General features: G+C 37.0%; 1 long non-coding RNA gene across 3 annotated transcripts; it reads left to right on the top strand.

Annotated features, from left to right (window-relative positions):
• Nucleotides 1-6,674: 6,674 nt before the first annotated feature.
• LOC112006952 (uncharacterized) lies at nucleotides 6,675-9,198 on the top strand. Of its 3 annotated transcripts, none has more exons than XR_010631021.1 (6): nucleotides 6,675-6,824; nucleotides 6,962-7,024; nucleotides 7,146-7,273; nucleotides 7,594-7,771; nucleotides 7,894-8,053; nucleotides 8,711-9,198. It is a non-coding gene; the product is annotated as an uncharacterized LOC112006952 (long non-coding RNA). The 3 variants fall into 3 exon arrangements; XR_010631020.1 differs by having other exon boundaries at nucleotides 7,594-7,794; XR_010631022.1 differs by lacking the exons at nucleotides 7,594-7,771; nucleotides 7,894-8,053; nucleotides 8,711-9,198 and adding an exon at nucleotides 7,348-7,565.
• The last annotated feature ends 6,083 nt before the right edge of the window (nucleotides 9,199-15,281 follow it).

Here is a 15,281-nt window from a genome sequence, read left to right as displayed (position 1 = left end):
AAAAAGTGTGGCAAGCTGTAGAGATTGGCTGGACTAAGCCAACTGAAGATTCGGCCGATTGGGATGATACTAAGGTCAAGGCAGCTAACTTCAACAGCAGAGTGCAGTCACAAATGAGGAGTTCAAAAAGATATCCTCAACTGAAACTGCTAAGGAGGCTTGGACCATCCTCCAGACTACCTATGAAGGCACAAAGGCTGTCAAAGACTCAAAACTTCAGAGGCTCACTACAAGCTTTGAAGAAATTAAGATGGAGGAGGATGAGTCATTTGATGAGTTCTATACCAAGCTCAAGGACATAGTGAACTCAGCCTTTAATCTTAGGGAAACCATCCCTGAACCCAAGATTGTAAGGAAGGTGCTCAGATCTCTACCTGAGAGATTCCATGCCAAGATTACGGCGATAGAAGAATCAAAGGACATTGACAAGATTCCTTTGACTGAGTTCGTAGGAAACTTGCAAACCTATGAGATAGGATTATCTAGGATTAGCAAGTCAAGTAAAGGTAAAAGCATGGCCTTAAAGGCAAAGAACAGTGATACAGATGAGTCTTCCGATGATGAAGATTCTAAGATGAAGTCCTACATCACTCGGCAGTTCAAGAAGTTTATGAAGAATGCCAATGGAAGGAGCTTCGACAAGGACCGTAGACAGTTCAGTTCTTCTCAATCTAAAAGCCAAGACAAAGGGAAGAAGGACGCTAAGGATGGAAGTCAGTACACTGTTCCTGCAGAACCAAAATGCTTTGGATGTCATGGGTTCGGACACATGAAACATGAGTGTCCTACATATCTCAAGAGCATTGGGAAAAGCAAGGCACTTGCTGCAACTCTAAGTGACACTGAGCCTGAAGATGATTCCGACAATGAGGATGACGGAATCTTAAATGCCTTCACTGCCACAGTCAATCCTACTGAAGGGATTTTTGAAGAAGTGGATGAAGAAGAAGAACTGGTGGAGTCAAAATTTGAGAAAATGGATGATTAAGATGATATCCATTCAGCCTATGAGAAGCTTTACAAGCTCTCTGAAAAGCATGAGAAATTATACAGGCTGGCCACCAAGAAGCTCAGTGATGTGGAACTTGATCGTGAAGAGTTGTCCACAAAGTTTGATGAGGTGAATCAAACTATTGGAGCACTGAGATTTGAAAACACCTTATTGGTTGAGAAGACTAAGAAGCTTGAAGCAAAGTTGTTTCAAGTCAGAGCTCAACTAGAGAGGACTTCAAGTGCAAAGCTTGATGAGATGCTTAGCAATTAGAAATCTGCTTTGGATCGAACTGGTTTGGGGTATGGTATTTCTTTCTCTAATACTGCTTCTACTAGCAATACTGTTTTTGTTCCTCCTGCTAATAATACTGAAATTGAGAATATTGATGTCAAAACTGAATTAGCTAGTGAGAACTTAGACAAGGGTAAATCTATCTTAGGAGCACCCCCTAAGCAAGATAAGAAAGATGATAAAAACCCTAGGGCTAAGAAGGCTAACTCTCAAAAGCCTAAACAAAAGAAGCAGCATCTCTGTCATCATTTTGGAGCTGCCGGTCATACTAGACCAAATTGCTATAAGTGGTTAGCCACTCAACAGAGCAATGGCATGATAGCATCTAGAAGCCAAAATCAGCTTCAATCCTCTCTTGCTCCTCTTGGAGATCTTCTGAAAGCCCTTATGTTCCTTTCAAACTTGAACGGGTTAAATTCTTCCCCCTCACCGCCGGTTCAAGGATTCAATCAAAGGAAAGGCTCTTCCAAGGTGTGGAAGAAAAAGGACTTTAAGTGATTTCATCACTTTCTTTTTCCTTTTTGTTTTTCTGTGTTTTGCATTGCTTGTGTGTTTTGTTTTTCTGCTGGGTCAGTCTAGTTTTTGCATTATTTTGTTAAACATGTTTTGTGTGTTTACTTTCAGTTTTGTTTATTTTGTTTTTGATTTAAAAATAAAAAAAAATTTGAAAAAAAATCAGAAAAATACAAAAACAGTGTGTGTTTTGTGTACTTTGGTACTTGTGTACCTTGGATCGCCAATGTTTTCTAAACTTTGTATCTCTTGTAACTTAGATGAGCATCTCTATGCACAACTAAGCAAGTGAGCTTTGTGGCTCTTGTTTGTGATGAGTAAGATTAGGTTATCTCTTAAAACTTAACACTCATATCACTCTTTTTGATGGGTAGGACTAGAAAATTCTAAGAGAAAGGCATAAATAACCATCTCACCACTGTTGCCCGCCAATCATAATATGACACCTGTATGCTTCGGCATAGCAAAAGTGCAATGTCAAATGCTTAACATCTTGGGTATTTCTTTTCTCTCTTTTATATACCCATGTATGATATGCTAAAATAAAAGAAAACATGCAAAGAAAATAAAAAGCAAAAAGATTAAAAATGCTTTAAATATGGTTGCAAGCGTGTATTCTAGGAGATGTGGGAGTTATAGGATGTACCTCGAAGGTGATAGTTCCCATGAAACAGTTATGATTGTGTGTGAGTTAAAAGTTATTTTCTCATATCTCAGATCATCATAACATCTATACACATATGTGCTAAAATAAAAGAAAACATGCAAAGAAAATAAAAAGCAAAAAGATTAAAAATGCTTTAAATATGGTTGCAAGCGTGTATTCTAGGAGATGTGAGAGTTATAGGATGTACCTCGAAGGTGATAGTCCCCATCAAACAGTTATGATTGTGTGTGAGTTAAAAGTTATTTTCTCATATCTCAGATCGTCATAACATCTATACACATATGCAATCTTGCGATGTTTTTCACACACAACACGCAATATTCTTTGCTACTTTTGATACATGTGCAGATACAATGTGATTTGGCCATCACAAAAGTTTTACATGTGCTAATGTATGCTCACTAAACTGTCATAACTTGTTTTTGAAATATAAAATTGGTTAGACTTGTTTAGTGTGTGTGTGTGTGTGTTTTGCATGATCCTTGTGCTTATATTTTTGTTGAGAAATGTTTTGAGAGGTTTATATGTTGAGTGGATCCTTGGTTGAGATATGTGTTGGATTGCATTCATGTCTGTGTTTTTCCCTTCTCAAAAAACTGCCTTTTTCTGCAGGCTCGACACCTCCCTCGACACCTCCTCGATACCTGGTCATCTGTCGAGCTTCTCAAGTTGTTTCTTATCGCAATCTCGACACCTCTTCGACACCTGATGGATCGATCGAGATTCACTTATGCTGTTTGAGTCTTCTTTCTCGACACCTGTCTCGACACCTTGTGGATCGATCGAGATTTCTTCTGTCTCCTCGATACCTTCTCGACACCTTCGCGATCGATCGAGCTTCACGTATCTATATTTCTTCATGCATCTCGATACCTCTCGACACCTTCAGCTATCGGAGGCAATTTTCTCGATACCTCCCTCGACAGCTTCCTCGATACCTCTCGACACCTCAGCTGTCGAGATTTACTGAGGTGCCTATTTAAGGATCTGTCGCGATTTTTCCTCATTTTCACTCGATCTCTCTCAATCTTTCCGTGTCTGTTCCTCTCCCTTTCACTCTCCTTTCACTCAAATCCTTCAACCCTCTTGGATCTTGATCATTTCTTGCTCAAATCACTTAGTAAGATCTCTATTCTCTTCATTTTTCATGCATTGCATGTTTGAAAACCTAGTTTTTGGGATTTTTCATAAAAATTTGGGGTTTTTCAAAATTGTTGAGTTTTTCTTGAAATTTTGGGTTGGGTTTACACTTAAATGTTGTTAAAATGTCATACATTGCATTTCATGTGCATTATAATGATATTTACATGCATTTAAGATGTGTGCTATATGCTGTGTGCTGGTAGGATTGGATTGGGCTGAGCTCATGATGATATTTGTGTTTTGCATATCCCATGATCATGCATTCCCATGCATACGTACTTGTTATTCAAAATATTTGTCATTTTTGAACTGTTTTGGGAAATTTTCTGAGTGTTTCTCTCATTCTTTTACGTTAGTAGTGTCTATGGCACCCAAACTTAAATCCACTCCTGCTCGGAACCCTCTACGTTCTGGAGCTTCTACTTCTTCAGATACTACTCCCTTTAACATTCGGTTCCGTGATGGAGATGCCCATAAGGCATTTTCAGAGAACTTTTCTAAACGAGGTGTTCATTCTGAACGTCAAGTTATTCTGGCGGACTTCGCCGATACTGACCTTCCCTCTGTCATTAACAGTAGGGGATGGGGGTCACTGTGTGACATCCCGGTCACTTGCCCTCTCGTGCTGATACAGGAGTTCTACTCCAACATGCATGGGATTGATCTTTCAGTACCTCACTTTGTCACTCGCGTTTGAGGTACGCGTATTCCTGTCACACCGCAACTTGTTTCGGATGTGCTTAGGGTACCTAGGATAGAGTTTCCAAATTACCCCTCTTGTGAGCGTCTGAGGACTGTGTCCAAAGATGAGCTCATTTCTGCTTTTTGTGAACGCCCTGCTGATTGGGGTGAGCATCAGTTCACATCATGCAGGCCTTTTGCTAAAGGTCCTAGATTCATTAACATGGTGATGACTTTTGTTCTCCATCCTCTTTCTCACTATAACTCTATCACAGAGCCTCGTGCTCGATTTTTGCTTTCTTTGCTTGAGCATCTTACCATAGACTTCCCTTCTCACTTCATCCGGTCTATCATACAGGTCTATCTTGATTCGGTGTCCCGTGATAAGCTCATCTTTCCTTCTGCTATCACGCGGGTTCTACGCCATTTTTCCGTTTCCTTTCCTGTGTCCGACCACTTCACACACATATCTGCCATAGATGCCGCTACCGTAAAACGTAGTGAGGCGCAGTTCAGGTCGAGACAGCCAGGTGCCACTCCTCCCTCCCGTTCAGCGCCATCCAGATCAACTTCATCTACATCTGCTCCTTCTTCCTCTTCGAGCGATGTATCCCTTGGAGATATTATGGCGCAGCTGCAGCGCATGGACACTCGTCTTGATACACTCTCTGCTGAGTTGTATCAGGTGAATGTTCGTGTGGGTCGTATTGCACGACGGCAGGCGATCATGGGTGGCTTTGCTCTAGAGGCTACTCCTTCACCGTCTACTCTAGCAACGTCAGATTCTGAGGATGATGAGGATGGGGATGCTAGCTCTGCCGATGAGATGTCTACATGACACTCTATCCTTTGTCACTCGTGACAAAAAAGGGAGAGTAGTTTTGAGCTATGAGAGTAGTCATCTTAGGGGGAGAGTTAGTATAGGACATTTTTGATAGGGGGAGTGTTGTCATTTTTTTTTGAGGGATGTAGTGAGGCTATATGTATTTTTTTTTTTTTTATCTCTTAGATACATTGGTCTTGTATATGAGGTCCTTTGACCATTTTTACATACATTGTACTTATCTTATCTCTTATATATGTTGATATATGTTTCTTTCACCTCTCTCTTCATGTGTTGTTTCTTTTCTATCTTTATACACATGTTCTTTATATTTTTATGCAATATATTTATTTCTGTTTCACACAAGATGCCTTAATGAGTTTTGTTTAAAGTGTTTCAGAAATACAGGTTGTCAAAGTCTACTTATCATAAGCTCTCTTCTTGCAAAGTTTTTCAAGAGTTTGTGTTAGGATAGATTTTATTGTATTCAACAAGTGAATATGAGTTGATTGATTTATAACTTCTCTCATATGCTCATTTGTTTGTTGTGGTTTTGTCACGAATTGCCAAAGGAGGAAATTGTTAGGACATATATGTTTTAACTTGTTTAAGAACATATGTCACTTATTTATGTATATTGGCTAATCTTTTAAAAAAACGCACTCTACTTGTAATTGGGTAGTTCTAGGTGTTTTTAATACTTCAAGAAACAATGTTTCAAGGTCAAGTGTTGAAGTCATCAAGTCTGTCCAAGAGAAAGTAAGCTGAAGTGCAAAGTTTTTAAAGCTCGACACCTGCTCGACAGCTACCTCGACACCTGCTATCTGTCGAGATTTAAAAATTCAGATTTCCAATTTGATTTTCTTGGGATCCGTGAATATGTTTTTGGGCATTCTTTTCTTCTAACCCTAAACATATAAAATGATTATTTTAAGAGCCATCTAGGGTGACACAAGTTGCATTATCATTGAGCAATCTCTATTCAAGCAAATTGTGATCAACAGACGAAGTTCTTGACCTAGTTCATCTTCCATCAAGAAGTTGCTGTGTATTTTGCACCATAGGGTTTTGTAACCAAGCATCTTCCTGCTATTCATCATAAAGGATGAACTGAAGAACTTTGCAGCCAACCATTCTTCCTCAGTTGGTGTTCTGAAGTCATGTACTTGGATCCGCGCATTGGTTAGTCACGTACTTGGGAGCCGTGCATCAAAGGTGGAGACTGTCACTACAGATCAAGTCTAATTGGGTATTGGGGTAAGGGTTCAACTGTAGGTTGGTAAGGTACTTGGGATTCCTTTACTTGTAACCGCTTGATTTGATAATAGTAGAGTTTCGGGAGTGGTGACCTGAAAATCACCCGGTGGGGTTTTTGCCGTTAGGGTTTTCCCCATTCGTAAACAAATCACCGTGTTATTTAATTTCCGCTGCATACTTAGTTTTTGGTGATTTGTTTGTGCTTCTATAAAATTGCATGATTAATTGATTAATTAATTACTTGGCTAAATTAATTAATTAGGGTTAATCACTAGGGGTCATTCAGATTGTGACCTATCAAGAACTATCTTGATTAATATTTTATAGGGATTAAACATCTAGAATATGCCAATGATCAAGAAGAATCAGATAATCTGAAGAAATTTCTGTGGAAATCTGATAATGGGATGTATTGCTTGGATAGTTTCAGGATTTGAGAAGCTGATGTAGCTAAGGTACCAGTTAAACTTGTCTATAATCAAATATTATGTTTGATCATAATCAAATTTGAAGAATCCTGAGTTGTGACATGTAAATATATAAAGAATAGGTAATGAACCATATATACTTCTGTTATGTTTTTCCTATGCAGTTCTTGAGGCTGGAGATGGAGTATTTGAGGTATGTCCTACTTTGGCTGACACTCATCTAGGAGGTGATGATTTTGACAAGGTTTAAACAAGAGAAATTAGTAGATCTTTAGCTTATACTCTTTGTTCTCTGATTTATTGTTAGCTGTTACTAAATTACACCTTACATTCTATAAGTTTAAGTAGAGAATAAACTTTAAGAAAGATGAAGGCATAGATCTTCTAAATGACAGGCAAGCTCTACAATGTCTCATAAAGACTGCCGAGAAAGTGAAGATGGAGCTATCATCTCTGACTCAGACCAATAATATTAGGTATGTGGCTATTTCTTTAAGTTGATCTCTCTCTCTTTGCCATAATCACGGAGAAAAAACATTGGCTTTTCCAGTTTACCTTTCATATCGTCATTCGGTTGGCCCAAAACACATTGACACCATGCTAACTACTGTCAAATTTGAAGAACTGTGTTCGGATTTGTTAGACAGGTCACAAGTATGCCTTTTGACAATTGAAATTATTAGTCACATGTAATATGACTGTATATATATATATATATATTTTTTTTTTTTTTAATCTCCATCACTTCAGTTTTCTTTCTTTTGATTTTGAACTCTCTTTTTCTCTAATCTGGTAGTCTAATTGCCTGCTTAAGTTCACTGGATTACAACTCATAAGCTTTGAGCACCAGTAGAAACTTCCTTGAGAGATGCAAAGCTTTCCTTCAAAGATATGGATGCAATTCAAATTGTATCCCAGCTATTTAGGAGCTGAAAAATATGGATGAAGTTTTTGTTCTTGGGGCTGTAGTTCACGTTTGTCCTTTTCTTGTTATTATGTAATTCAACTTATTATTTTTTTGTTACTTTTATTTTCATACTGGTGTTTTTTTGCTGGAGAAGTTAATGACATTGTGCTCTTGGATGTATCACCATAGAAGGACTTGAAACTTTGGGTGGTGTCAACTTCACCAACTTCCAAATCAGAGGTGTTCTTCACTGCAACAGATGGACAGGCCAGTGAAGAGATTAATGTTTATCAGGGTGAGATAGAGTTCATGAGAGACAACCAGTGCTAGCACCATGCCAAGTGATGTGGTATGTATTTGCAAAAATTGTTGTTTGGGAGAGAATTTGGATTTTGCTCAAGCTAGATATAGCAAGTTTTAGTTCCTAATAGAAGGCGCATGAATTAGAATCTAGTGGTTGAGGACATTGTGGCTAGAGATATTATTAGAATGATTTTGAATAAACCTAAAACCCAACTATCTTAGCTAACTATAATTAATTTATCTATTTGAGAAATAACTAATTATATATCGAGAAAAATTTAGACCACTAGTGGAATATGCTGCTTTCTTATATTATAGTTCTAGAACCATAGCCATTGGCAGTGGCACTGGCTGCAAATCTACCCCCCTCCATCCTCTTTATGTTCTAATTAGTGTGTAGACTGAAAAATGCTTTTATGTCTTCATTCTTTTAACTTCAATTTTTTTTTCTTATAATTTATATTGTAGCACAAGGAGCTTCTTGTTTTTATATTTATTACCCATTTCAATGATGTTACCATGTTCTACAAAGAACCTACATCTTTCTTTTCTTTTTGAAATCTCAGCATTTCAAGCATATATGTTTTTCAATTTTAATAAAATAAAAAAATGGAAACGTTCACTTTTTTATTAGTATCTGTAAACCTAACCTAATTATATTACTAAACCCCATGTTTGTATGTACAAAATAAAAATTTTGCAGGTGGATAGGATGGTTAAAGAAGCTGAAAATTTTGTGAAAGGAAGACAAGGAAAAGACGGATGCCATAGACACAAAGAACCAAGCTGACTCAGTTTTTTACCAAACTAGAAGCAACTAAAAGAGCTGGGAGACAATGTTCCTAGCTAGACAAGGAGACTGTAGAGGCTAAAGTGAATGAGGTCATGGATGCCATCTTTGGCGGATCTACCCAAGCCATTAAAGATGCAATGGCTGTCCTGAATCAAAAAATTATGTATCTGTGGTAGTCAATGTTGATGTGAATTTGAATTGGATTGTCTATTAGCTTTTTTTGGATTGACTTCTTTGCATGGACAGCCACTATTGTGTAGCCTTGAATTATGTTATAGTTGAGAGAGAACTCTTTGATATAGAGTTATTTGGGTGTATTGGGGTTTGGGTTTGTGAGATTGGGTCTACTTCACCTTTGTACTCTCCATATTTGTTAGTGAAACTTTCTCCTTGTCACCGCCTGTGGATGTAGGCCGAAGGCCGAACCACGTAAATCCCTCGTGTGTGGTTGCCCCTTTTTTTTTTTTTTTGGCTCATAATATTTATTTGTGAGATCTTCTCTAGTGCTACATTTGGGTCATTTAGATCAACCGAGAAAGCAGCTGATGGCAATGATATGATCAATGCAGATTTCATTGATAGCGAGTAAACTCCCAGAACTTCAATTCTGATCATGCGCACTTGTATTATTTCACTAGAAATAGCCAAGAGTGCTGCTTCGGCTTCAGCCCAAAGAGGATCACCTTTTACGTCAATCCCAGTCCATACATGACTGATGTTGCCTAAAATGGTTTCAGCAGATTGTAGCAAGGTATACATTATTTGGTCTCACAGCAACATCGGATTTTAAGGTTATGAGGATTCCGTGTTTCAAATATTTCACAAGGTTTATATTTGCAAAATTTGGCCTATAGTATATAGCTTTCAAAACAATGTTAATTAAAGTGTAATATCTTAAAGGATCCCATTACACCTCGTGTTTCCTATAGTGTACTCTTCTATGGCTGAAATAATGTTTTTCTTTATAAAAGATTTGCCTAATAAGATCAAATTATGAAAGAAACTACAAACTGAAAGCATTGTGATGGCACAAACAAAGCAAATTTCAAGTCTTAGGCCACCATTGCCTATGCGCTTGTCACCTTCTCAGATTTTGTTAGCTCAAGATTTCCATGTAAGTAGAAGCTTGTGAAACCAATGGTATAGGGGGGGCTATCATCTTCTGGTCGTTATTGTTGTTTATGCTAGATTTCAAGCATTAGAATAGAAAAAATGTTGGAGATAATTCATTATGGGTTAAAATATAATCAAGTTTTATATTCATTCTCATTCTTCCATAAACAATTCAAATGTTCTACAATTGGTGTTTCCCCCAATCTTATTAAGTTTCTTTATTTTTTATTTTTTATTTTTTTATTAATGAAAGTACCAGGAAAAAAGAAAAAAGGAAAAAACTAAACCATATTTCAAAGATAAACTTTCTTTCATTCCGAAAAATAGTATTGATTCTATTTTTAACCCTAAAATATGCATTTTGTTACACAGATAAAAAAACGTAACAAAATAGATAGATAGACTTTATAAATTTGCAAGCACAGGAATAGAACCTCTTAAATTTTAAGGAAAAGAATAGAAATATAGATTATATTTCAAGACCAAAAAGAATATTTTTGTCAAAATTATATGTTAGTCAAGAGTTTAAATCATCTACCTTCATATTATTTTCAGGTTTAGAACTTTATACAAGTAAGAAAGACCAATCTTTTTATTATATTTTGCATCTAATTGTTCAATTAAAACTCTTACCATTTTAAAGTAATTATACGACGGGAGAGCCATAGAGGAAACAGTTGCCTAAGCATAACTAGCCCCTAGTCCTTCATGTATGACAACACGACAAGAGAAAGAGAGACTGTTTTGGGTTTTTTTTTTTTTTTTTTTAATATAAAATATTAAAAATTATATATAGTTGTGGGGGGAAAAGGGCTCAATCCAACATAGTGGGCCGAGAGCCCATATGAGAGCTATTGTACGACCGAGAAGAAGGAGATGGTAAGGGCCAGACCCATCTGGAAGTGGGACCCTCAGAGGGAAAAATGATTACAATCCGAAGAGGACATTTTCTGTCCGAAGAGGTTATATTCCTCTGACGCGAATAGTATAGATCAATTGGACGTATAAAAGGTCAAAATGATCTTCTGAGGACTCCTCCTGATCAAGGTAAGCTCTGAGTACACTGGGAGACGATAAGGATGAAGAAATATCTAAAGGGAAAGCTGCTACCACCGTATTTAATGTTCTGCAGCAACTTTTCTAGCCGCATTTATGTGGAGAAGACCCCTGAATAGTGTATCCTCACCTACCGTCACTCACACAGAGCTAAAGAAGATGCTTGACGTGACACATACTCAAGTAGACTCACGGATGAAGTACAAGTGGACGATGGAGATGAAGAGAAGGGAGGTTATATAAAGGAAAGAAGCTCCTAACGTAAAGGGAGAGGAAGAAGATAGAGAAAAAGAGAACTTGACTGTAACCCTAAGACCTGTGTTCATCAGATAATCAATAATATAGCTCTTCGGATATTCATTCTTTACGTGTAAATTCATGTTGGCTTGTGCTTGAAAGTTGTGATTCGTTATTATTGATCTCATACTTAACCTAGCTCTTTCACCCATACTCTACAAATTTATTGTTTTGGGCTTGGGCCACAAATTCCAACCCTACAATAGTAACTACTCGGTCCGGTCCAGTCCGAGACCTAGACCGAAAACCTATATGGTTGGATTTTTTAAAAGCCTAAAAGGGCAACAAGCAACTAAACAAAAGAACAAACGACGCCGTAATACAAAAGCACGTTCTGCATGTGGGACCTGAAAATGACGCCGTGTGCTTAAGGCTCCGTTTGTTTTGGTGGTAAATGATTTTAGAAAATCATTTGCCACCTGACCCCACTGTTTGGAAGCCAAGGAAAATAAAATTTTCTGGAAAATATGATTTAGTTGACCGAAATTTACTCCTTTGACCTGGAAATGATTTTACAATTCTATTTTCCCTTCAAATCATTTCGGGAAAAGAGCCTCATACGCGCAAAGAGAGAGAGAGAGAGAGAGAGAGAGCGAGAGAGAGAACGAACCAAACCGAGCTCCGATCCACTACCACAGCCCATCGTCGACACCCACGAGCCTTCGACTTCGCCGGCGCCACGAACCGACGAACCCACGAGCCTTCGACTTCGCCTTCGCACCACGAACCAATCTTCGACTTCGCCGACGAACCCAGAGCCCAGATCACCACCAAAGACCGATCCACCGAAGATCGCATCACCCTAGACCGATCGCATCCCACCGAGATCGCATCACCACCAATCTCTCTTCCTCGCTCTCTCAATTTGGCCGAACGGTGGATTTGATTGAATGGTGTTATTGTGATTTTTGTTTTTTTTTAAGTTTATATGTTGAAATTTTCTATTATAAAATTTGTTTGGTAACTAAGAAAATGGGTCAGAAAATGTGAGAAAGTAGTAGGAAAATAGCATTTTCAAATGCAACCAAACACATGAAAACATTTTCTAGGAAAATTTGAATAATACTGCCAAATACTTGTAGATATTTTCCTTTTCCGAAAATAACATTTCCAGAAAATAAATATTTTTTGAAAAATATTTTACATTGAACCAAACGCAGCCTAAATGAAGCACGCAATCAGCACATGAGCTTTCAGTGCTGATCCTCTTAGCATTAATTACTACACAAGCACAAGTTCAAGTCTTTACAAATAACAAACCAAAAATAAAATGGCAACTTTAGCACCAACCTATATAAACTTTCCCCATAGACCAATCAAAAACGCTTGGTGTACCATAACCGGCTTAAGAAACGTGTTCACAAGAGCTTATATTAGTATGCTATTTAGAGATAGGAACGTAGGATTGCTTTGTTGGATACCATGACATGTTCTGGTATTGTTTGATCAAAACCCAATTTTTAGATTAATCTTGATTGGTTTTTTTTTTTTAATCAAACATATATTATTATAAATGATTGTAAATTTAATCATTTAAATACTAGTAGATTATAAGTATTATAGTTGGGTCATTTAGATCAACTGGGAAAATAGCTAATGGTGATGATATGATCAATGCAGATTTCATGGATAGCGAATAACTCTTAGAACTTCAATTCTAACCACACAAATTTGCATACTTGTATAGTTTCTATGTTAGTTTGTAATTTTGCAAAGTATGATGAGTACATTTTCAAATGTGATTTAGAGATGGGGTAGTTGTTAATGGCATAAACCTTGGCATAAGGTTTAGTCTCTTCTATTGCTAGTTTTTTTTTTTTTTTTCCTGCTCAATAATACAAATTTATTAAGAGGACGACCTAGGGACTAACCCATCTTCCTTCTCCACCGGTAAAAGAAAGGTAGGATTAGAGGAGATGGGAATGGCACTGGTACATAGCAGAACATGATAATTACCCAACAAGTGGACTAGTTAGAAATTTCTTTGTAATGAAAAGATTTGTTGCAAGTATTTGTTTAAGAACTTTTATTTGTAATCGTTCGTTCGGTATAACTGAGGATGAAGACAAAAGTTTGTTGTTCACTCGATCAACTTCACTGTACACATTTACAAATTTTGGTGAAATGATTGATTGAGCTAATATAAGAAAAATTTACAAGTTTGGACCAAACTCAACATTATACGAACTAGTCGTAGACCCACGCAATGCGTGGGAATAAATAATTATTTTATATTTTAATATAATGTATAATTTTTCTCTAAAATTTTTTTAAGATAATTTGTTCTTCCTTAAAATTAAAAAAATTCTATTCAATCCAATTAGGTTTACTTCGGTCCAATTTGGTCCACTCAGTCAAATTCAATCCCCCTTCAGTCCAATTTAGACTAATTGGGTCTTAACTTGATTCTTTTTGTAGGTTTTCTTTTCAAGTTTAGCTCCAAAAAAAAAAGAATCTTTATTTTTGGGTTGAAAAGTAAGAAATTTATTATATTTGGGCTAAAATCTTTAGTTTTGAGTTAAAAAATAAATAAATAAATAAAATAGACATTAGAAGTTAGAAATATGAACCTAAAAATACAATAAAAATGATAAAAATTAAAACGTTTAATTCAGTCCATATTGGTTCTATTTGGTCCATTCTGTCATCTTCGGTCCAATTTGGTCCCATTCAGTCCTATTTAGTTCCACTCTATCCGCTAAAATTCTATTCGGTCTAATTCGGCCCATTCAGTGTTATTGAGTCCACTTCAATCTAATTCGGTCCATCCAGTCCACATTGGATCTATTCCGTCCACATTGGTCATATTTTGTCTACTTCGATCTACTACGGTCCATTTAGTCCACAATGGCTCTCTTCGGTCCATATTGGTCCTATTCGGTCCATTCTATCAACTTTGATCTATGTCAGTCCTATTCCGGCCATTTGGTCCACTTTGGTCCGATTCGGTCTATTTTGCCCACTTTGGTTCTATTTAGTCCATTCGGTCCACTTCGATCCTATTCTATCCACAGCACTTCTATTCAGTCCAATATGTCCACTTCAATCCTATTCGGTCTAATGTGGTCTCATTAGGTCCATTCTCCCTACTTTGGTCTTATTCGGTCCTATTTAGTCATTTTATCCACTAAAGTTCTATTCGGTCCAATTCGGCCCATTCAACCTTATTTAGTCTACTTCGGTCTATTCAGTCCACATTGGCCCTAATCGGTTCACATTGGTGCTATTTTGTCCACTTCAGTCTAATTAGGTCTACTCAGTCCACATTATCTTTATTCATTCCACATTGGTCCTATTCAGTCCATTCTATCCACTTTGATCCTCTTCAGATTCGGGCCATTCGGTCTACTTTGGTCTAATTTGGTCCATTTTTTCATTTTGGTTTTATTCGGTCTATTTTGTCCACTTTGGTCCTATTCAGTCCACATTACTCCTATTTGGTCCACTTCGGTCCAGTATGTCCACCTCGGTCCTATTCTGTCCAATTTGATCCCGTTCGGTCCATTTTGTCCACTTGGGTCCTATTTCGTCCATTCATTCTAATTTGGTCCTATTCGGTCCACCTTGTTCCTATTGCTGATGTAACACAAATTATATTTACTATCACATTAAATTACTTTTATTTTGTTAATAAAATTAGTGGCTCTATAACATTTCTTTTTTGCAATGACTTTTGGGCCCTCAAATTTTGCCATTACATTGTAGTGATACCCTGCATGGGCATGAAGGCTAGAATAGCCCTCCAATAAATGATAGAAAAACAAAATAACAAATTATAAATTTATAATAATTCATGAATTCAACACTTTTATTTGCAACATATAAATATCGAGGTACTCACCCTAGTCCCTATGGTTTATTAGATCTTAAACTACAGAGTTCACGGTAGCTAGAATTGTTGATTTGTTGTAAACTTTCTTTTAGTACCTTTGCAGAACTATATATTATCCAACGATTTGTTGTAACAATAAACATTGATTTGGTGTTTGATTGGGTTGGATCATTGGGTGTCAGT

This window comes from Quercus suber, unplaced genomic scaffold (assembly GCF_002906115.3).
Source record: "Quercus suber isolate HL8 unplaced genomic scaffold, Cork oak 2.0 scaffold_190, whole genome shotgun sequence".
NCBI classification, from domain to species: Eukaryota; Viridiplantae; Streptophyta; class Magnoliopsida; order Fagales; family Fagaceae; genus Quercus; species Quercus suber.
This window is presented reverse-complemented; position numbering and strand designations above follow the sequence as displayed.